This window comes from Mastigoproctus giganteus, chromosome 7 (assembly GCF_048544385.1).
Source record: "Mastigoproctus giganteus isolate SK-2022 chromosome 7, ASM4854438v1, whole genome shotgun sequence".
In the NCBI taxonomy this organism is placed as follows: domain Eukaryota; kingdom Metazoa; phylum Arthropoda; class Arachnida; order Uropygi; family Thelyphonidae; genus Mastigoproctus; species Mastigoproctus giganteus.
The window spans coordinates 188,564,609-188,589,726 of NC_143581.1; the positions used below are offsets into that span (position 1 = coordinate 188,564,609).

Here is a 25,118-nt window from a genome sequence, read left to right on the forward strand (position 1 = left end):
CCAAATGTAATTAAAATTTAATTCTGTTACTATGAGTGTTATTTTGTATATTTTCTGTTTGCTAAACAAAAGCCAGAGCTTCCGGGAGAAAAAACAGTTTAATCATATTGGATTCAGGTCTAGAAAATATGGTAAGGGTAGATGTTGAAAATGTTCCTCGAATCAGTCAGATACAATTTTTGCATGGTAAATAGTTGGGCTGTCGTTTTGAATGAATCCACCGAAAACTGGGTAAAATTGAAGCCTGGCAGGATGAAGTTGGTCCGACATGAAGAAAGATATTCGCTGGAGGTACCAACAGAACACACGTCACCTTCAGCCGCTTGAGTGGGAGACACGAGACAGTCTGGATGCATAGCTTCATGGGGCTCACGCCACACTTTCATCCTACCTTCCATTTGTTCAAAAAAGTATAAATCGAAAGCGGTTAGACCACGAACTCTTTACGCAGCCCATTCTTGGCGTTGGCGAAACCATAAGCAATTGGCTTTTGCTATAGGCAAAAGGCATACCACTAGAAAATCTCAGATTCTTCAACTCCCTCCGCATAGTTCGGTTGGAAACTATACGGAAATTTTCTTTGCCTGAATTGAATTTTTTCAGTCATTCTTTTAGAGACTTTCAGACATTTAAAGCAACCTGTGCGTTGCACAGTCGCTTTAAAACTGCTGCGGTCTCCTTGGAGTACAGACTTTCTGCCACATTTCTTCCTTTTAGAGGTGCATTCTCCATTCATCTTCCATTCAATATTTATTAAACATATTGTTGTTTTTTACGTTTATTATTGGCTGAATATCGTGCTCTTCCAAAACAGTACTGCTTTGAGTAGTGAAATACCGAGGCAACCTCCTTCATAGGATGAAAACTCAACCGAGTTTCGCGAGAATGAAAAAAAAAAAACATGGATTCTTCTCCCAGACCGATTAATTTCTGCCAAGCTGTGAAAACATTCAACTGTATTCTTTCGCACGAATTTCTTGTATCCACTGTTCTACCTATCCTCTTGACTAGCTCAGTTCGTATAAACACAGTCTTCCTCACACAGAGGTGAAAAGACCAGAGTTCGAATCTCGTCAATGACCGAGGAATTTTTATGGGTCTTTTTCAAAAGCTGAGTTAGTCGATCTCAGGAGAGGCTGCAATATATCCTTAATTGCTGAACGCCTAAAACTTTACAAAAACCAGACTTGAGAAGTCTAAAAAGGACTCAGATTTTAAGATTTATAAGATTCAATCGAAAGATTTGAGGACTGTAACAGTCATCATTTCATTAAAAGTTGGGGGGGGGGGACAGCTACAAAAAGAGTTTTAAAAGTTTCTTTTAACCAGAAGCTAAAGACTTCTCCTATGAAGATAGTTTTTGCAGGTGGATGCAACGAAAGTTCGACTGTTGTGATATGAATAAACTCAATAGATCAATATGATTCATACCACAAACTTTCTCTCTTTTGAGATGGGACTAGTAAATATGGGAAACAAAATGTATTTTAAACTGAGCTTTATTCAGTTGCCTTTAGGTCACTACGAAATTTTTCTAGCATTTTATAATCATATCGAGACTTACCACACTGTTTTGTAGATAATGTAAATCAAAACTAGAGATAATTTAAAATTAAAAACTCGCTTGGATAATTATGATAAATTGCAATGCAGATGTGATATTCAGGTTTCTATTTACAGAAAATTTTGTAATGCAGCTAACGAACTAAGCACTCGTGGACTGGAATGACTATTATGGTAATTAGTGCAAAGTAATTATGAACGAGCAGTCTTGAATATTAATGGTGACTTCGAGTTGCAAATTGGATATCCACCCAGTAGTAATGATCCTTTTTATACCGAAAAATATTCAGCGAAATTAGTTATAACTGAATCAAGTACAAATACGTGTTAAAAAGAAAACTATCACATACCCATCACACCTTTGTCCACTGTAACAGCGTTGTTAAACTACCCTGAATTAGGAGTTATCAACCTCAATCAAGGTTGAAACAGGAGTGACCACTTAGAAGTTATTCCTCTTACTTTTGAAATGATAAACTCTGTTGCGGGTTATTCAGATACAATTTCAAGATGGCTGACATATGTTAGCTTTTGCATAAGGCTTTAAAGGTTTTAAAGTTGTATTGGAAATAGAGAAAAGTGAGTTAGGTACATCGTGTTTGGGTTCAACAATATGGCATCACAATCCCCCAATTTTGTGACACAATAGGAAATTTAAGGTAAAATACAAAACTTCTCATTAAGTTGGTTGTAAATTACGATAAATATTCTTGTCGATATCAACTAGACAGGAAATGCATCTTTCATTATGATGTTTGAAAATTCCAAAGAACAAAATGTTGCAGCATATTCTAATTCTAAATATAAGAAAAAAGAAACGTGGTGTACAATAGCCGATGGATTGGTTCGAACGGTCCTGTACAATTTGCGCCACAATCAACTGACTTCACAATTTCAGATTACTCTTTTGGGGTAACATGAAATCCATGGTTTATTCTACGCATCGCATTTCGGAATCTAATGAAATCATTAAGAACAGTCCTGCGATAAGGTCTGGAGGCCTCATTTCAAGAAGGATGTAGAGCTGCTGGAACGAGTACAGAGAAGGGCAACAAGATTAGTGAATGAAACAAAGGGGTGCTCTTACGAAGAAAGGCTTAAGTTTTGCAAATTACAGTGTCTGGAGACTAAGCACCAGCGAGTTGATCTGATAGAGGTGTACAAAGCCTTGAATGGTTTGAGCATGCTCAATGCCAATGGGATTCTTCATCTTGCTCAGAATAATCACCTGAGAGGGCATAAATTCAAATTGAGGAAAGACAGATGTAGGATAGATGTGCGGAAATTTGCCTTTAGCCAGCGGGTGGTTGGTTGGTGGAACAGACTTCCATCCCTTGTCGTGGAAGTTGATAGCCTAAATAAGTTTAAGGCTCAGCTGGACAGGTATTTCGAACGAACAGAGGGGTGAAGTGGAAGTGGTTATTTTTTATTTATTATTATTATTTATTTTTTTTTTTTTTGGCTGATGCTGCATAAGCTTGCTTTCTTGCATCAAATGCCTCTACTAATGCTAATGACACTTTTGCTAACGATACTGCAATGCATTGATTCTAGCCCCGAAGAAAGTTTTGTTTTCTCTTGGGTCTCTAGGAATGCATCCACTACAGCAGTGACATCACTGTCGACGGGAAAATTGATGCCAACCAAGTTGGGTTTTGTTTTGTTTTTTTTCCAAATTTATAAATCAGCGAGTCCGATGTACTAGATCTGTGAATTTGGGAGATGGTCCAAGATTTAAAACCAAACCACACGCTATTTTTGTTGTAGTAAGGTTTTAGGAGCATCTGCGACTAAAGGCCATATTGCTCCATTTTTATCGTCTATAAATTGCGTGTGTTTTTTGTCGATATTCTGTTTCCTCGACGAAAAACCATACTACCCTCGCCTGAGACCGACTAACTCAGCCATGTTGTAAAAAAGCCCCATAAATATTCCTCACGTCATCGACGGGACTCGACCTCGGGTCTTTTCCTCCCGGTGTGGGAGGAAGAGCGATTCTACCAACTTGTGCTATCCATAAGAGCAAACAAGCCACACGCATACAGTGCAGCCATGTTAATGACACACTTGTGAGCAAGCGAGTTGTCCTGGCAGAACAAGACTCCTTTGCTAAGTTTTTAAGTTTTCCTGCGTTTGTCTTTGAAGTTTTCACGAAAACGCTTCACAAGGTCTGCGTAATATACGCCTGCAACTATCTGTCTTTTCTGAAAGTAATCTACTAGCAACACTCCATTAGCATCTCAAAAAAACCATGCCATCAACTTGCCAGCAGAAGGAATATACTTGGCTTCTTCTGGAAGGGGTGTTTCTATCATCTGGGCTGCTCCTTTGTCTTTGACTGAAAGCGACGGACTCATGTCTCATCTATGGTCATAAACCTTGCAAGGAAATTTGAAGGATCTTCTTAAAAATGATGAAAATGTTCACTTGACTTGACAATTCATGTGTGTTTTTGATCTTCTGTCAACTTTGGGATCCATCGTGCCAACACCTTCTTTCATAGTGAGGACCTCTGTTATTATGTGGCGCATACGTTTAGATGAGATGCCCAAAAGGCTGGAAATGTACCGGACTGTCACTCTTCGATCATTGATCACACCCACCATCAACAACTGGGGTGGTCGACGTTGTAGGTCTTCCACAGCGGGAGGGAATCATCTTTCAGGCTCTTCCTCCCTTGTTTAAATTCTGCTGCCCACTTCTTAACCATAGAATAGGAAGGGTCTTCCTCCCCCAGTGTTGTAACCACATCCTCAAAATTACCTTTGGCGTTAGTTCCAGTTCCCAAATATTGGAGGCCTGCACGGTGGCTGATTGTCCATCTTTTCTCATTCACACAACTTTGTTGTTTTCAGAACCTGTAATTTAAAAAACAATAAGACCTTATTGCAGCATGAAACTTGGTGGATTAATTTTTAAAGTGATATACATTATGTATAGCAGTTGTAACACAGTGCACCACTATCCTTTCGTACTGAGGCCACGAAATTTTCTACCCTTCCCATACAATTATGAAAACTTTTTCTTATTTTTATCTGAATAAACTCCTACATTTTTTCAGTGCAATTTTGAAACACCCTGAATATAACAAAGTGCACCATCGAAGAAGTTATTATTAGAAATCGAATTAATAATAAAGCTATTTAAAAACTGGGTTTGCAGACAGGCGCCAGTCTACGAGAATTTTGATCAGTCCAGTGGGAAAACATCGTTTCGGGCTGCGCAAAAACATATCTACATCGCTCCTCAATCCATTTCACTAAATTATCTGTCCACCGACTGAGAATATGAATAAAACTTCCATAACTCTTTTTGGATGTTTGTGAGGCAAACATCCTTTGTTTCATTTGCTTACGCACATACGCTATCAGTTTTTATTTTGCTTTTGCTAGTCCACTGAAAGTGAAAAGAGGAGACAGTTGGTCTACAAGATACTCTGGTTGACAGAGGAAGGCTTCTTAAAAAAGTTAATTCAACGGACGAACCAAGGCTGGCAGCTATCGAAGTTCTGGAGAAATGTATCACGGTTATAAAACGGAAGCCAGTTTGATGTGCTACATTTCCTAGCGTTGGTGACAGCTCTTTGGCCGGATAACTCTTAAGAAGACATAATTTCCCTCGTGTATCCATTGGAATAACGTTGGTCGTTTCCTAGAGCTTGTGGTCACTGTGAATAAAACGTATCCACTATCAGAAATAGATACATGTTTCTTTAAAATTTCGAGTCAGGGTGTGATTTTTTTTCTCATATTCACAACTGGATGTCTAATGTTGTTCCACCACGCTCTAGTGTGTATTTAGAAAGAAAGAAAAGTAATCCCCTGGAGAGAGACATCATCAAATTCACCAACACGCCATAAATATTTATTCTTCAACTGTATGATATACATGAATCGCATCGTGGCTGCAAATGCATACAGATACTGCAATTGACAGGTCCAAGACACCCTGCGCTACACATTTCAAGTCTTGTGGACAGTTCTTTGGTCGACTAGCTCCGAAGAATATGAAATTTTCTCTTGTGAGATTCTTATTCAAATAACGAAGAGTTTCTTAGAATAATGCGCAGGCTCTCTCGGAAGTGGATGCATGTTTTTCGAGTCTTCGAAGACCACTCATAATATATCCACTGGTTATGAATCCATTGAGATAACAATCACGGTGTTCCTTGGCATTTACAATGTTTTCTTTATGTAAACCACAGACAGAGGCGGGTTGGTGCTAACATGAAAACTATTTGGTCTTCGGAAAGTGAAACTATTGATTAGTTTTGTGTGCGTTATCTTTCTTAAAAATGCAAGTTGGCTTTGTATTTAGCAGCATTCTTTCCATCGTATAATCACCTCCGAAGAAAAATGACATTGTGGTTGTCTTATAACCTGTCAGCGTGTTGTAAAAGTTAGCAAAATATTTTGTAAAGAAGGATTAAATACCTTGGTATATAAAAGTATTTTTGTTAAGACTTTAAATATTTTACAGCCTTATGCTACGACATTCAAGAAGTTTACTAAATAAACATGTGAACTGTATGATAATACCATAAGCTTGAGCAAAATAAAGTGTGTCCCAGTTGAACATCTTCAATACTTCACTAATCTTAGTTTTTAAGACTTTCCCCCCAGCTAATAAACCATCAGCTCAAACAGTTTATGGATAGAAGAGGTTAAATAGATGACCACATTTTAATCATTAGCGTTTCCAAGTTCTTTGGCATTTTACTCGATTCGGACATGGAGAAGACAAGTGATCTTTCCGATTTTCAGAAAGGTGTTATTGTTGGGACATGTTTAGCTGGAGCCACAATTGAAAAAAACAAAGGAAATCAGTGCTGTGTCGAAGGCAACCATCTCAAAAGTGTGAAATGAATGGAAGAAAGGAGAATGCAACTTTAAAAGGGAGAAATGAGATAAAGTCTGTAGTCCAAGAACTAGATCAAGGAATTTTAAATTGAATTGTGCGTCAGAATAGACATTTCAGTGTGCAGAAAAGACTGAAAATTTCAATTCAAGCAAAAGAAAGATCTAATTCCAACCGAACTATGCGACAGGAGTTGGAGAATCTGGGATTTGGTAATAGTGTGCCACAACTGTCTGTAAAAAAATTGATTATATGGTCTGACGCGGTTTGATTTACACTTTGTTTTTGCACAAATGATAGAGTGAAAGTGTGGCGTAAACCACATGAAGCCACGCATCCAGATTATCTCGTGTTCACCACTCAAGCGGTTTGGAGGTGCTATCACGGTTTCTGTTGGTATGGACTGGGTCTTCTCATACAATTAGAAGGTCTTGTTATCTCCAATGAATATTTTACCATCGTATTGGATCATCTTCACCCTTAAATTCTTCATTTTTACCCAGATTCGGTGGAATGGTGCGAGGAATATTCCCAAGATTTCCAACATCTACCGTGATCGCCCCATTCTCCAAATCTGAATCCAATCGAAAATGTCTGGAATATGTTTGAAAGTGCGGTTCGGTTTTACAGTTCTCTCGCGAGTGGCAAATATCCTGATGGAAGAATTGTCACATCTGGTGGACTTCCCCTCAGACCCCTAGTGGAGTTAATTCCTTGACGTATAAGGGCTAAAATCCTCATGGAAATATTGTCACATGTGGAGCTAGATCTCCTCAGACACCTGGTGGAGTTTAACTAATATATTTTCAGTTCAGTAAATACTGATCCACTATTTCTATCCAGTTGTGGTCACTTAATACTGGCAATGAAAATATTCAAGGATGGTCTGCGAATTAGTTTATACAAAAACTCCCAACAGAGAAATATGGTTCTTTGAATCTGAATGTTTTTTTTATTACCCACAAGATCCACTCAAAACAGAATTACCCATTCTCTGCAAGAAAATAAAACTACAAGGAAACTTCACGCAATAGATGACCCGTCAAAGAACACGGCCACCAAGTAAACGTTTAGTTTTTCCAAATAAAGGGTCATTTTCAGGGCCAAAAAAATTTAATTAAGAATAATAACCAGCCATTAGCCGGAGACAAAAACTGACCTTAAAATTTTCCATCTTAATCAATCTGTCTAACATTCTCCTTTCGCCTTTCCCTTCATCCATCTTCACCCTTGATAGGCAAGCTACTAACAGAGTGCGTGTACGACTTGCCGAACCCATTCCTCTACAGATCACCGTAGAAGATGCTGATTATGAAACTATCTCAGCAGTTTATGCTCTGAAAGGGGCACTACACAAATCCATTGAGGCGTGTACCCTTTTCCTCTTGGGAATCAAGGCAGTGCACCGAGTAAAATTGGATCGTTCGTTACTTGGAAATTAGCTGTACAACATGCAGTAGCCTCGGTGGAACTCATTACAGAGAGTGTTAATAGCATCGAGTACAGCCTCGGAACTGTTTCGTTTAATATGCTGCACTCTGGCGTTTTGTTTTCAATGGGGAGCACTTGCAACAAAGGGGGGAAATAGCGTTCAGTGACCTATCACGGGGAAAATTCCAATTTTTTTTCAGTAATTCTAATGAAAATTGAGGGCCTCGCGATTTTTTGTGGTTTTAATAATACGGATAGTCAAAAAGTTGTAATTGGTTTCACAAAAATGAAAGCCAAGAATGCAAATGGATCTGCAATATTATCCAAATGATAATGGAGACGATTAAAAATATAACAGCCATTAAATCTTTCCCAATTAACTTAATGCCAGAATAGGAATTGTGAATGCAGAAAAGAAATTACGCTTTAATAATGAATTATTATTTCATAATTACCTTAAAATAACGACTATAATGTCCACTCATTATTATAACAAGTTCATCGCGTTAATATTATATTTTAATGGAATTATTTAGTGGTAAAAATAAACTGCGCGTGTCCTAAAGTCTTTTCTTATTAAGTCGGGTTTATTACAAACCGCGTTTAAATAAATACTGGCCAAAATGTCTATTAAAATCTTTTATTTTTAATAAAATAAAAGTTAAAACATTGTTTTTTTATCCCGATAGTTTAAATTTTTTTGTGGTTCTTGCATGTTTTTCGAACCTTCATCTTTTGATAATTATCTTTCGTGAGAAGAGTCAACAACTGGTTTTAATTTTCTTGCAGATAACAACGTCATGTTATATTAAGAAAGCTGAATACTGAGGGGGAAAAAATCAGTTAACGTCAGTTACACAGCTCATTAGCGAGGTAAGACAATTTTCTTTTAATATTGAGAATACCGGGAGTTAGTATTACATTTTGGAAAAACCGCAAGGTGAACTGTGTTGGATTCGCGCATAAAATTACCGATTTATCAAAAAAAAAATTAAAATCTCACTCTTGAAAGATGACTTCGAAGACATTTTTGTTTTTGACACGTTCTTTAACACTTAAAAAAAACTGGCTTTATAATTACAAAACCATTATTATATAAGTTAACTGACCAATGACTTTTTTTAACCACAGTATACTGAAGAAACACTAGGTGGTGCGTTGCATTTCATTTATAAAATAAATGCGGGCTAAAATTATAGATAATCGCGAGAACTTTCTTTTGAACTTAATGTGAATAATTGGACATTTTAATTAGAGCCACACTGCTTATAGCCAAAATTGCTCTAATTAGGAGGTTCGTTGAAACAGAGCTACTCTACCATTAATATCGACACCTGTATATCTAAAAATAACCTTTTAATTTACAGTAAAACTAATAAAAAGTGCGCTCAAATATTTAGCCCTTGTGACAGCCTCTAGTCTGTCAAACAATCTGCACCAATTTTTTTTATATCCTCATTTTCAGTGACCTCTCAGGAAAAATTGGAATTTTTTCTGTGAGAGGAAAAACTCGATGATCAAATTCATCCCAGAAGTTCTCCATAAGGTTGAGGTCAAGGCTAGAGGCTAGTCTTCATTGGACCACCAGTCCATTATAGAAAACAGTACTCGTATGGGATCCATTGTAGGCAACAAAGCTCCATCTTGTATTCAGCATTCTGACGTAGAGTAGTTGATGAGTATTACTCAATTATAAAGATTCAGAAATCACCGAGATTATTGCGAGAATTAAAAGCCTTGAAATAAGATAAAAAGCATAAGAAAAACACTTTTCAATTCGCCCTACTTGCTTGATCAAGACGAAACTATTGTGACAGACTCTTCTGGTACAAATGTATAACAATTCGCCATTAGATTCCAGCGCAAACGTTAAAATCTTATATTTAACTCAATGGTCCAACCTAGGCGCTGGTCCAATTCAGGCAACCTTCCACTACACATTAAGAAATCAGTGTAATAAGTTAAAGACATGGGCCTCTATTCTCTAGAGGACCAATCCGACTCAGGCTAAAAAGAGTTATGCAATTTTAATAAATAAAAATGTGGAAAATTTATAAATCAATTCAACCAGAGCTTTTACCTTTAAAAAAATTATAAGAAGTCCAACAAATCCCATTAATAATTAAAGTACGTGTAGTGGAAATTCCTAGCATTCACGTAAACATTAAGTTTCCAAAACTTCGCACGCAAACCTGTCTCAAAGTTCGATATTTTCATACCAAACGTTTCAAAAATCTCTCCAAGTTTCAGTAAGGTGGTGTGGCAAGAACCTAAAGAGATAAATCTAATAATGTTAATGTTCCGTTGCCAAGCAACCCACTCCAGAAGAGGGAAATGACTGCAATTTCTTAAGTATTCTTTAATACTACCTGCATGTAGACCGTGTTATGCTGACAAGTGAAAATTTCCTGCGCAACACGAAAGAGTTGAGTTTATTTGAATTCCATCACAGAACAGGCACTAAGAATTTTTGTCTCGGGTACAAATTTAAGTTGGAACAAAATTTCGGGCAGAACCTTGTTATCAACTTTGCAGAAGGACGCTGAATATTCTCTCCTCTCTCTCTCTGCCCAAATGCACGAATCAAAAACACGTCCAACCGCTTTTCTTTCTTTCCTTTTGCCTTCAACTATCCTCCGACAAGCTGAAAATATGATTTGTATTCCTTAGAAGCCGCACTCACCACTCTAGACGTGAAAGCGATTTCGTGAATCACATTGTCGGCAGCAGTAACAATTCTCCGAGTGTTCTTTCCCAGCTCGTGCAGGGGGAATATAGGACAGGAAGGCTGTGATCACGAATTTGAATTTTGCAGCGCTTCGCAGGTCACCCACGTTTTGGAATATTAAGGTCGCTGGACCGAACATATGATCGTCATAAAATTCCCCTTCGTATCTTTCTTCAGTATTGTACAGCTTTTAAGTGGTTATCTTATAAGAAATTTTGGACAGCAGAAAGAAGAAATAATCTTCTTAGAATAGAGAGAAAATATTGTAAAGAATTAGTTTATGCATTAGATCTGCATATATATTTTTTAAATCGTATACAATAGTTAAACGTATATATACGTACGTACGCTGCTAATCTGCTAATCTTTAACCTCCATTCTGTTAAATTCTTTTTCTTATTAATTTTTTTTACTTCCTTTTTTTTTTGAAGCTCAAATTTCTCCAATCTAACTTTCTTAAGAAAAGGGAAAGGATTTTCTTCAGCACATTTTTACAGATGTACAGTGGTTGCGGTCTCTCTCAGAAGAGGTTGCACAACTTCCTTCCCATGAACCTACTGGAAACTCGTTTCGCCATCAAACAAAATAAACAAACCCACCATAGATACTGACTACTGAACAGTTTTGTCAAAGACATTACAATACATTCCACCTTCCAGTTCGATAAGTCTTACTTTACAGAAACAGCCTCATTTCTCGAATAACCGACACCAATTCCTTAACTGTTAACTTCCAGGAAAATCTTCACCAGGGAGAACATAACGTGGTTAATAGAATCCTTCTGAAACTCAGACCTTTCTCATTAACAAAAAAAAAAGAGTCATCTTCGATAATACCCAGATGTCTAGACAGGATCACGTATCTCTACGTGGGATTAACTCCCTGACTTCTAACCTTTAGTCTTTCAAAAATAGTTATTCCTGTGTACTGAAAAATAAATTTTCATTTATTCTAATACACGCTGAGTCAAAGGAGTAATTTGAAAATTCAACGCAAGAATTAAATCTATCCTGACAAACGTTTTCTCCATTTCCATTTATTCCTCAAGGATCTGTTCCTAATGGGGAGTTTTAATACTCTTGATGCAATCTGAACATCGTAATAAAGTAACACATTACCTCCACCATAAGTTTTAAAGTGTAGCTGTCGGTTTCTCTGAACACTTTAGCGTACTGCAAAAAATGCTATCCGATATCAAATACCAAAAGGCTCTACAAGTTCTAGTCGTTCGGATATTTCTTCAAATAAATCTGAGCAGTTTCTTTGAAGGGTTTTCTAAGTGAGAGGAATACTTTAACTGCACTTTGTTCGATCAATTTTGTGTTTAATAGCGAAAGTTCAAAAGAATCAAATAGATTTTCGATAAAAACTATCTTACGTTGACTATAATGCGTCTTTTCAGTTGTAATGTAGTAGACAACTAAAAGAATGCTACTGTTATCCAGTTCCATTGAGGATGAATCTTTTTGTCGAGGTCTAAATTCGCTTATTCACTGCTCCTTTCTGGTTTGTCAGCAAGGGCCATTTATGATGGGTAAAAGACTGACAGTGGAGTATTCACATCTGTTTGTATACCTATCGAGTACAGTTTGGTTGCAACAGACTGTTCACTTGTAGAGTGAATATATTTTGTGCACTCATTTGTATCCATTGTCTTGTGACTTTGCTTTTTTTTTCTAAGTTTTCGAGCTATCTCTTAGGTTTGCCCTTCGATGAAGACCCTAAACTTGGACGATTGTTTTTCTTTCTAACCATCCAAAGAAACAATTGAAAACAGAGTATATCACTCAGAAAGTGGCTGTGATCATCAATAAACTCGCCTATCAAAGGACCGTGTTCATTTAGTCACTGGAGCCTGAATATAGCAGTTTCAACCTAAACACGGGTTATCCCCTTGTAAAACTGCCCTCAAACCTGCCTAGGATTGAGGGCAGTTTTACAAGTAATAAATAAATTTTATAAATTTTATTTATAAAATAAAAAACAAGTTTTTTATTTTATAAATAAATTTTATTTTTAAGGACTAATGATTTCGAAGAATTGCAAGCTTTGATAAGTCAAGGCAATTAACCAATAATGGCGAATTGCCTTACAAGTGGAACATATAAACTCCCAAAAGTCAAGAGTGACTTATTAATTGAATAACAAACAATACTAAAAACACCAGACTTTATAAAATGGCCGTTTTTTAATATTAATCTCTCGCATACATATTTATAGTTGCTTTATTGCGAATGTTTAAATTTATGAGAAATTCTGGCTGTGTTAAATGAAAAGTAAATCCCTTCGCACATTAATTGTTCCCCCAAGTGTTTTCATTACAACTGCTTATATTAAATAAAACAACTTGTTTCTGCTTTTTCTTTCACCTTAAGGAAATATTTCCTTTGCAACATGATACGACTGCCAACTAGAACAAAAATTAACGCATAAAAAAAGTATGAATACATAAATTAACATTTTCTTCTGTCGCAAAATTAATATGGGTTTTGGCATTTTATTCATTTCAGTTTGTAAGAAAACTGTTTTGTGAATTCAGTGCCTCGCAGTGGAAGAACAGATTAAAAGCAGTAAATTTAATTTTCGCTTGCTTCTTGTGCTTTTATCTTTAGGATCTCATTTTTAATTAAAGAATACATAAAAAAATGGACGGAACCTTTAAAAATATCGCGTTTCTGGATTCAAAATATTTATTATGACGTTCTAAATCCAAGGGGAGTGATACAACTCACTTGTATAATAAAACACCCAACATATATAATGTTGAGCCACATAGAAAATGTCACCAATCAAAAACGCGATGTTTATATTTTTAATTAAAATTTAACTTAAGTTAGTATCAAGGGTCGGAAAAATCAAACACCGCCCTTTAATCATCAGCTGTGTTGTAACGAGGGAGAAAAGTGTTGAGAGAACAGATTAACTTATGACTTTATTCCGTTTCTTACTACTTGGGGGGATGCGCGAGGGAACACTTTACTGACAATTCTCTAAGGAACTTAGATGTCACGAATGAAAGCCATTTCCAACGCATCACTGATATAAACGATGCCCAATCCCTGATGTCCCAGCAGCCCGATTAATACTGAAATTAAACGTATCATAACGTATACATTAGCCAATAAGGTATATAAAGAGAATATTCTATTAAATAAAACTGTTAAAAGCACTTCAGAAAAAGAACAGTGAACTCTGACGAATCGACAAATGGTCTTAAGACTGCATTTCTCGGATAAGACAAAACCTCTTCGTCAATAAGACCTCTATTAGCCGTTTATCTGCCAGGTCCAAGTGGTCTTTGGAGGTATTAGGACCGTCTGGTAGCTGACAGGAACTGTCCAATTAGTGTCTTCTTGATTGCTGTTCATGTGACTTTGTTTGGACAGGCCAGGAGATACAAGAACATGATTCAAGGGAATTAACTTGTTTCTACCAATTAAATAAAAGGAGAAAACAAAAGAGCAAAGGAAACTGGAATCTGTTGCATCCAAGAGGAAAAATTGACTGATAGTAATCATCCGTGGAGAATTTCTGCATTTATTAATATCAAACTAAGCCTCAGGCTAAACGCCAAGTTGCAATTCACTGCTAGAACTTTAAATGGTGAAGGTCATTAAGAACAAATCCAGCAATAAAAGCAAACATACTATTCTGCTATTTGCTGCGTATTTTAACGCAAAGCTAGCCTGTTTGTTTATCTAGTAAAATTTTCACTATTTTAGAAAAAGAAACGAGAGATTAATCTTTCTCTCTGACAATAGCTTTTGTCTTTGAGATTTTATCCTATTTCAGAGCAGAGATGTACATGAACAATACTATAACTTGCTTTTATCGAAGTTTGCCAATTAAAAATGATTATTTACAAATGTTAATAAGCAGATACTTTTCATTAAATTATTTTATTCGTACAATATTATTTCATTTCTTTGACATCTTTGTTATGCAGTGATTTATATTAAACATATTTTGTATTCTTTATGTTAATTAACAAAAACATATAAAAGCTCAGTTTTTTTAGATTTATTATTATTGTTAAACATCAGTTTTTATTCGGACACCTTTTGAGTTGTTTAAGATGCCATTTATTATAATTTTGCCAAATATTTTTATACTTTTCTAGGGTTCACGGGTACAGTAACCCTCAGTATTCTATTTGTGTATGGTCTGACTCCAGTTTGATTTACAAATAGTTTGAAACTAGACTACTTCTAAACCGTTGCCCGCAAGTGTACTTTAATTTATTAACTTCTTACTGCCTTTCTGTTCCGAACCCTTCGAGATTATTTTCCTAACATAAAACTGAACGAAGTTTTTCTCTATTTTGTAACGGTTTCCTTTTTTTTCCTTGGTATAGGCAAGAACCACATAAAAACGATCACACAAATACTTTGTTTTTACTTCCCTAGTGTAAGACTCAAGTTTACCTCGGATGTCAGGTAGAACGTAGGTGACCTAAGAGCCCAAACCTTCCTTTTTTCATTTAGCCACATTATCTACTGGAAAGTTTTTTGGCTGTAGATGTGCACAAGTATACAAATGGCATACTAAAAGAAAAGGAAGTGTCTCGTGAGACAAGAAAACCATGGGTAGACAGACAACTAAGTGGAGTGAACGCAGACCAAATTTCAAAAAGACAACAAAGGACAAAGTGTCAAGTGAGAAAGATTATAAGCCCTTGCTTAAGGAGCTTACAGCAATAACAAATATGGTATAAAATAAAACAGGAAAGGATAACCTGGTCACTTAACTGAAATTAAACACGGGCTCAATCAACTAATTTAAAACACCGAAAATATACAATTATATTCCACAAAATTATTAATATACTTATTGATTACTTCTCTTAAAAAAAATAGTATAATTCTTATAACAAGCTGCTGACCCCCTAAGTAATCTCAAAAGATAAATTAATGTATGAATTTATAATCCATTCATACGATTATGGTTAATAGTTAGTATATATTTCCTCAATAATATTATTTATATTTTCTACACAAATATAATATTGTTAAGCAATGTGAAATCGCTCGCATGAGATGAAAGATAGATTGAATTAAATTATGCCATTTAAAGCGCATATTGGTAGGTATCATTTATAAACATGCATAGATGAACAGTTACATACTCTATTTCGTAACATATAATACAAAGCGGTAAACACATGAACAATAATCCTTCATGGACTATTTTGTCCTCCTAAGCGACTAACCCGAGAGCAGCCTTCGGTTAATTTATATCGGCTCTATTTTGTGTCTCCAGCCAAAGTTCCTCCTTCAGGAATCTCTGAAGCAGAGCTTAATGATCGTTAGCAGCAAGGAGAGAAATTATGCTAACCCGACTCCAGTAATTAGGGATAGAACGGTTGATGTAGACCTTTAAAATAGCAAGAGCACCCGTTGGGAACGATTTAAGATAAGTCCGCTAATATCCAGATATACAAAGTTCGTTCTTTTCTTACAGCGGTTGCAAATCTGGCATTAATTTAGAAAAGGAACGTGCGTGCCTTATGAGGTCTGAGTACTGTAATTTAGAACGCCATCAGTTAATCTTCAAAATCCTGAAGTAGGATTCTATGTAGGACGTTTTTTTTTATTCAATAAAATCAGTTTGCGTTTTATTCTAATAATTTCTGATAGTCTAGAGAGATTTGAAACGAACTGTTTAGAGTTCGTTTCAAATCTGTCTTTTAATAGGTGATTAAAGTTTATTTCAGAAAGATTGGTAAAATCAAGATGTCCAATATAAATTACAGTACGTGCCAAATAAAACTTCCTTAATATACTTTTCAATCGTAAATTACTCTTCGAGCAGCCTTACAGAAACTTGTTTCTGGAGTTCTGCAAGACAGTACAACCTAATGCGAGTAATATTTCTAAAGAATTGTTCTACGACATATAATTCCTAAGGTGCATTTCTCATTCAGCTAAAGTTGCTCAGGGAATATTCAGTAACCGCCTGGTTCTTTTCTCTTTTTTAAGTTTGTTTCTATTGAATTTTACTTTTCCTTCTTTCGAAATCCCAAATGCTATCAAATCTTGAGAATGTTTGTAGAATGTTTTCTATTAAATTACTTTTTCCAGGAAACAACAGTAATTTCATTTATCACTTTTTTTTGCGTGGATACAAGGAGAAAACTTTTCACAGTGGCTTAATTTTCTTCTTCCAGAAGAGGATGGAGAGAAAAGTTGAGTCAATGATTAAGCGAGAGGGAAATGCTTGAAGTCACTTAGATTTTAAATTAAGTTCTGGGTGTATATTAATCTGGTCTCTATAATATATCCCTAAGATTTTAGTCTTTGAATTTATCTTTCAAATTTGTTGATCATCATAATATAAAATGCATTAACACTAAAATTTAAATATTAGTTTTTCATCACTAGAGGAGTAATAAACTCCCAACAAAATTTTAATATAAAAGTTATATAACCTTAAATGTATTTATTAATATTGTCTAATTAAAAATGCACTATTTAAATTCTTCTGCAAAATTATTTATTAATTTAAAATCAAATTAAAAAGCATGTGAACTGAGCCAACGCATTTTAAACATGAATGATTTTTGGCATTAAAAAGCATGCAATGATTTATGATTTCAGCAGAGTTAGCTGATAAAAATTGTGAAGTGTACTAAGTAAATGCTAATTTACTAAGCATTTCAGCTAAATCTCGATTTACTTCGGGTATAATTTTAATGTTAATTATAGATAACAAAAAGTTCTTATTTTTAAACTCATCTAAAATATAAAAAAAAAATTTAAAGGAGAAAAACACTTAATATCTTTCGAAGTTGACTAGAGTCAACTATTTTACATCTTTTATGAAGAATAATTCTCTTATTTTTCCAACCCTTTCTTTATAATTAGCTGCCTGATTTTAAAGCAAAGATAATCAAGAAATAAAATTAATTTTAATCTCTGCAAGCAACAATTCCATAAATAGAAATGGGATAGCAGACTACTTCTATTAATTATGCGTAAATGAAGTTATTTTGACACAACATTAATCATTCTAATTATTGACTACACGCATCACATTTAACCGTTGCAAAGATGCCAATCGAATTTATTTTAGAATGATTCGTTAATAGCAGAACCATTGCTTCAGTTAGCGCATCACATGCAGCTCGTTTATTCATTAAACAAGATTTAATTATTCATATATTCTGAGCAACTATTTTGCACGTTATGTGACACATGATCTACTAAAATTTGCAAAAAATCTGCTTTTCATGTAATCTTTCAAAGAAAAGCCACCTTTGGGTATAAAAAACTTTACTTGGGTGTAAAAAAAAACGGTTTCCTCGCTGTCCATTTAACTTATTCAAATAAAAGTGGCAATTACTTGTCAGTATAAAAATAACTGCTCCAACTCCATCATTTGCTGCCTCTCAGGAGAATTTTGCAATCTCCACGTAATTTTTCTTAGATAAGCAATACACGAACGGGCATTTATTAAATAAAATTTGATTGAGAGTGAAATTCGTATTCGGATGTCAACTACAAAATTAGGATGTCATTAAATGAAATTCTCGGAAGGAAATGCATAAAATCTTCTGGCGAGCAACGAGACAACAATTACGAGTAGTCCACAACTGAATTCCGGGACTTAATCTTGGCATCTATTCATTCCAACTTCGATCCGGTGGCGAACATCCTGCAGACAGGCTTAGTGTAATAAAGTTTGCCCGGACAACGAACACGGAGTTAAGGAAAACGATTAGATTGCGAGCCGTTCCTTCATTATCTGGATGCCAGACCTAATGCCTTTGCTTTAATAGATCCTTGCAAGCTGCATCTCTTCCCTCTGCCCACCTAAAATTTAATTACCGCCTGTATAAAATGAAGAGAGTTATAGGACTTCGAAACAGTCTCTCTCTCCACGTCTAAGCGGCTCCGTCCGTGCAATTTCAATCGAAAACAGACGCGCACGTGCACGAGGGCCCTGTTTTCCGTATCCGGAACTGCGAAATACGGTTTGTGTAACTTGAAAACTTCTAATTGGAATTTTCGAAACGGTAAGAAATCCTCCTCCAAGTCCGCATTGTATTATGTTAAGACAAAGATTCTCCGAAGCCATCTTAATCTTTGACTCTTTGTAGGAGTCGGAGATTAAAACGCCAATCTTTGGTTATTCTGGTGTAGAATATTAACAGCTACTTTTGAGGGCTTGATGTAAAAGAAAACTGAAGTACCCAGAGGAAGTTTAACTCGAAGAATAACTCTCCTGCATCATCAATGGCTGATGGTATAATTTTTCAAAGATCGTGATGAGCCAACTCCAATATTTAGATTTACTTGATGTTTAAACATAAGGAACCAAACTAAAAATGGGCGCTTACAAATCTCAAGCATTTTATGTACCATTAAACGTTGATTAACATAATACCGGTTCACTTTCATGGTACAAGGTTCTATACCAGCTCTGGACAACAGACAGGAATTCTAAATATAACTCCAGTAGCTTTGGAAATTAAATTCATCGGCCTACACCTATTCAAAGTGCAATCTCCAGCTGAAGCCAAGCATCCTTTTCTGATTCACTCTCCATAAAGTGTTATTGAGCTAAATATATTCTACGTTTACTGAAAAACCAAAAATACCGTAATAGAGATACTGCACACGACTGTCTATTCAAAGTGGACTTTAAAGAAGACCCTGTCCTAGCCAGATGTTCGTCTAGGAATGAAAATAGCTTTCTGAAGCTACGAGAAAGACAGATAACTCCATATTTTCATAACTGCTTTATCGCATATTATTCACGAAGAGTTCTTCACAAACAATCATAAGCTGGTCCATCCTATTATCCTACATCTACGTTTATAAATTTCTGTTTAGGAATAGGCTTTAATTGTATAGAAGAGATTACCGATCTTATAACATTTGAACTGTGAAACATCTTTTAAGATATAACTTAAAGTCTAGACTGTAACAACAGGATCCCTTTAATCCATAATCCTTTGGTTATTAGACGATTTGTAAGAATCTTAGTATCACACAAGTTGAAGTTATCCTTCTATAGAAGAAAACAGTAATAAAATAATGAAATAAAAGCGCACAAATTCGCCTCGACTTAAAGATGCCTCAAAGCTTAAAACTGCAGCACCCCATGCTTTCTAATAAAATGTCAGCATCTGTAGACTCATTTTGGTCCCATTTTGCACTCACTTTTCAAAAACGAAGGTATCTCTAAATTACTGTTTTGCGCCATCGACATTGCTCACTTCTTGTGAGATTTAAAACCAAAAATGCGGCGGTTCTCCAGAATAAGCTTCAACTTTGCTAAAATCTGATCATTGTCACATAATCATAAACTACAAGGTGGTCTGTGCTTTTGAAAAGTTTGTGGATATAATTTACTACCGGTACAAACTTCACTGCAGAGATGATAAACAGAGGATGCTGTTATTGGAATCTACAGAATCTCATGCACGAAAAGGACTGATAAGAAAGCATCAGTCTAAACGATGCGACTGGGTTTATAACACGTACCTCGTCTAATCTTAAAATGAAATGTTCAAATCAACCTCGTTTTAGTTTATCAATACACGTTGGAACTGAATTCAACATTTTAATATAAACAGACCTTTTATGCGTAATGTTCCCAAAGAGGAAGGCGAGGGATTTTCTTGCCCCATGGATGATATCAGTGTGAATGTCACTATCTGATTTGATGGGCATTTCCTTTCTTGTATCGAAGAGAAGTACCTTTCACGGATTTTTCACACAGCCATGGAAGGAACACAAAAGCCAAAAGCCAAAAAAAAAATAGAACGATGTCGGAGAAAATGAGATAAAGAGGAAGGGACGCGTGCACGCGCGTGCATTGAATCCGCCTGAGAAGCCAGTGGAGCATTCCATATCTTTCAGGTGATCCTGTTTTCGACCGACAACTTTTAAGGTGAGTGGAGCTTTAGCGCAAGAGAGAGAGAGAGAGAGAGAGAGAGAGAGAGAGAGCATTTTAAATGAGGACACGTCCATCTCTCTCGGTAGAAAAGTGAACTGTGCATATTGAGATACGAAGAATCCATTCGTTCCGAACCCATTAAAGCGGAGAAAAGGAAAAGCCCGAAAACACGCCTCCTCGTTCGTACACACAATCTTCTGGTACAGAATACGACACGATTTGATTCCACTCTCCTTCACAAACACCATGTGAGGAAATTTATGCTGCTTTCTGTCTATTCGTGAAGACTGCTGAACGCAATCAACATAACCAATTAAACCTCTGCACAACGATGCAGAAAATGGTTGACAAGAGTGGAGTGGGGGTTGAAAATATGGTTTCTGGTCTCCAGAACACCTTACATGACAAATAAGTAAAATTGAAAATATTCTCATCCAAATTCCGCGATTCTTAAACATCACGAACATCGTTATACACTACCCTAACAAAATATTAGAAAATTGCGTTAATAATTGTTAATAATAAATTGGAATTAAAGGTTGATAATTCTCTTTGTGAAAGATCGCAGCCTTCCTTAGCATTAATTCCTCAAGGTATGCTCAAGTATCCATGGAGATGTTAATTATTCTGACCTTTGAAGGATAAGAATGGCTGTCGAAGAATATTTTTAAAATAATTGGGCCAAATTGTGTTTATCTCATTAGCAACTGCGGCTGACACAAAAACAGAATAGCAAAACATTATACAATACTATGTACATACTGTATTTGTATACATGAAAGGGATTCATTGCTAATAAATGATTCCTTTCCTCCTCCATTTAAAATTCTCTTCATCAACACTACAATAAAACTTCAAAGGAAGACTTAAAAGGCTTTCAATTATCCAATGAAAAAAGAGCTAGACACGTTTTTATAAAGATAATTCCTACATACGTGAGCTCTTTCTTTATAAAAATATTTCGAGCTCTTTTACAATTTTCAAAATTCTCTTCGGTCCCACCTTACCAATTCAGTATACAAATTATATCTAAATAAGTGATTCTGAATTCAACCGAATCTAATGCTTATCATTCAAGCTTTCATGTAATTCCATTTCACAATACCTATTCATGGGCTTCCATTTCTTAATGGACTCAATGATTACAATCAAGCATATTTCCAATCCAATCCCTGATCATTCCTATTATTCATGAATTACACCTTTTCGATTTACACTTTTTTTTGCGTAAATTTTTTCTCACTGTATTACATCACAGGTTTTCCTATTCACTATTAATACTATATTTCAGTTTCCCTTTATCCGAGGCAGGGCCGGATGAGAATGACACCAAATGCGCAAACTTTAAAATGATTTCTTCACGCCTCAATCTACCTTCCAATTCCGTTCCACACCTCTATTTCGGCAAAAGAAAGGAGATATTTTTCCCCTCGAATACCATAACTCTTCTTTACGCATTAAATATTTCCAGATGAAAACTTATTTGTGAGTGACTGCCTTTTCCTATTCGTCTAAGCCTTCAATTTTATAAATTTTTAAATTTCCTTGTGTACTGAACCTTTTCAAATGAATGACTTCCAGTCTAACGACCAGACACTAGTTGCTAAGCTGACCGCGCTTCGTTTTAGCCTTTACTACCACTGAGGCGCGTGTAATGGACACTTCTCGCTGTGCTGATTGCTATTTATGGTGCTTCTAGAGTGAGTTCTCTTTTGTTCTCCACTTAATTCTGTATGTTACGATTTTAACCTTTAAACTCGTCGCATTCTAATTAGATTCTACATGAGGGACTCATATCTGCATGTTCGATTCTCTAATATTTTAAAATGGCAGTGTACTTTTGCTACAATACATTTGAAATATTTCAGAAAAAATTGCGTCTGCAGAGAAAGGTGAAAAAAATTCTATTTAATGATAGGATTTATCAAAAAAAAACATGAAATGGTTGCTTTCTGACTTTTTATTTTCACTTATGAGGATTATACGTAAATTTTGCAGAGATAAATGAATAATCAAGCCAAAGACTCACAAAATAACTACCTCTCCAAACAAACTTCAAAGAATATGAAATGTAATTACTCATGCTGTCATCATTTAGCTGTAGTTCATCTGTGCAGAATCTCAACGTCTTCCAGGGTTTTCTTTTAAAAACAAAGACTGCTAAAAACAAGCATTAACATTAAGCTAGTTTCTTTTGTCTCCAGAGGGAAACTCAAGCTTCCATCTTGTCACTTAATTTAAATGAAGCGTGAAATATATGTCGGTGTCACTTTGGGGTATTAGCGACGTTCGGGTGGTGAAAATGAAAGTCAAAGAAGGCGTCAAAAAGGGAAGTGTCTTTTTAAAACCATTTTAATGGATGATTGGGGATGAACGAATTCCAAAACTTTGAAGTTGATCATCGTGAAATGTATCGATTGTTCTGCTGAATGTCAGAAGTTGTTTAGCATTTCATTTAATTGGCTAAAATGGGTAATTTATAGCCAAAACATTGAATACAATTTCATCTTTATTCCAGCATGCCCTTGTAATAAAAGTACAAGTTATTTTATACATCTGAGGCAGTTATTTGTGGATTCTAGAGTTTCCAAGTGCGATATTTGATCTGATTTCAACAATACAACATACCATCGGCTTAATAGAGAAATCGGACTCATCGATACAGAAATAGAATCTCTGAAGGCTAAGAGACAATGGAATTTCGATCCCAGACTGGCAACTTCCTGGTACTCCACAAAGAGAATTGCGACATATAATGCTATTTATAGAGCAGCTCGGACTACCTTTTGGAGTATTTCTTCAAAAATGTGTTTGGCCGGAACAAACTAGTGAGGTACTTTGTGAGCTCCTATCGACAATATGTCTGAGATAAAGACAGCCAACTCGGCATTCGAAAATAAGTTTGGTTCTATCAGAAAATTCCTGGTCGATATGCTCCCTTCAAAAGGAACAAAATAAGTCAAAGAAAACAGACGTTAGTTTAAAATCGTTTTCAAGTATAATTGAATAAATAAATACGTGAATTTAGACAATATAAACAAACCCAAGTTCATTCGAGTGTTTAGTAACTATTAGAACTAAACTCGCTGGCCAAAAAGACTTACAATGAAACTTGTCACGTGGTATGATCACAAGTTCCTTGATATCTGATGAACACTGTACGCTCTTCTGGGATTCTAGACCTCAGACACCTAATGGAATCGACGCCAGAACGTGTACTGGCTGTAATTCGCACAAAAGGTCGCCCCTACTAGATATTGCGCAAGGGTTTTCTAATTTTTTGGCCAGTCAGTGTATTATAGTAAACTTTTTTTTTTTAAGTCGATCATTTCTAGAAGGTCAGAGGATAAAGGAAAAAGATGCACGCAAGCAAATATGATTTTGTTTTAAATAAAAGATATTCTAGTAGGCCTATTTGAGTTTTATCCAGATAGAATTGCCCTTAACACGGACTAATTAAATATTTATTTTTAATTAGACTCTTAATGAATTAAGAAGATCTAGTTGGTTTGCAACGTGCATTAAAATTATATAAAAATTAATGAAATTGAATTTTTATTTCGACATTTCGTGGATAAGAATTTTTTTTCTTGAAATTAACTTTCCTATTTTCATTTTCAGAGTAACCCTTTGAAAAGTCAATTCCAGAGCGTGATTCTTCTACTTTTTCTTCAATTTAAACTTAGAACTTGAATATAAAAACAAGGCAACAAACTGTAGTAATTCTCTAAAGTGGATTTTGGGATAACATCGAACAAGAGAGGAAACAGTCTTTATTAATCTTACGAGTGACATTAACTTGTCAGAAAGAAAGTTTCAGGATAGAGATTAATCCTTGAAAGTAAATTTTCCAGCCGTTGGTGCCTTGACTTCCTCTTAAAACCCCCCTCCCCCCGCTACTTCTCTCTAACATGCAACACTTTGCAAAGTCACTTTACTTGCAACTAGGCCATGACGGCCTTACAAATTAATATTGATTATTACTACAAAGGATTTTCTTCAACAGAGAGGGGGAGTGGGGGAACTGTGAGTGCAATCTTCCGCCATATTACAAAGCGAGATTTGAAAGACGTTCTACTTTTTTCCGTGGTGACACCAACCCTGAATTTTCAGCAACTATTTCTGAAACCTCCTCGCTATGTTTATCCCAATAAGACTTTTTGCGTGAAAATGTCAGTGGTTCTTCAGGAGAGGAAACAGAAAAATGCCAAATCTAGGACAGTGAAAAGAAATGATTGCCCTCAAACGGCTAAAATAAAATCTCTTCCCTCCCCCACTTCGTATCCCACCTTTTCCATGTTGTTTTTTTCTACACGAAAGCTGCTGTCTATATTTCCTTTGTTTCCCTATAAAGCGATATCCTGAGTTTCTCAATGCCTACCTTTAGTCTTTTTTTTCTAGAAAATGGAATAATTTTCTTGACAAACTGAAGCGTGACTTGTTCCCTTCAAAATCCAAAGCGTAGCCTCTTAAATAATGCAAGTCTTTGATTTCTAGCATTCATTACGCTTCGATTTCATTTTATAAAAAGTTTTATAAGGCACATTATAAATTCAATATGGCGGTTGGTGATATAAATCCAATATGGCGGTTGGTTAAATGTTGCAGCTATTATTTAAATGAAATAGTTTGCTGT

General features: G+C 35.6%; 1 protein-coding gene across 2 annotated transcripts in view; it reads left to right on the forward strand.

The window, feature by feature from the left end:
* Positions 1–25,118, forward strand: part of LOC150083480 (protein qui-1-like) — a 181,443-nt gene that overhangs the window by 65,864 nt on the left and 90,461 nt on the right. The window contains exon 2 of one of the 2 annotated variants that reach the window (XM_090378018.1): positions 8,641–8,724. The exons of the other annotated variant lie outside the window; for it this stretch is intronic. The gene's annotated coding sequence lies outside the window, so the exon portion shown is untranslated. The remainder of the gene's footprint in view (positions 1–8,640; positions 8,725–25,118) is intronic. 2 annotated transcript variants of the gene reach the window in all.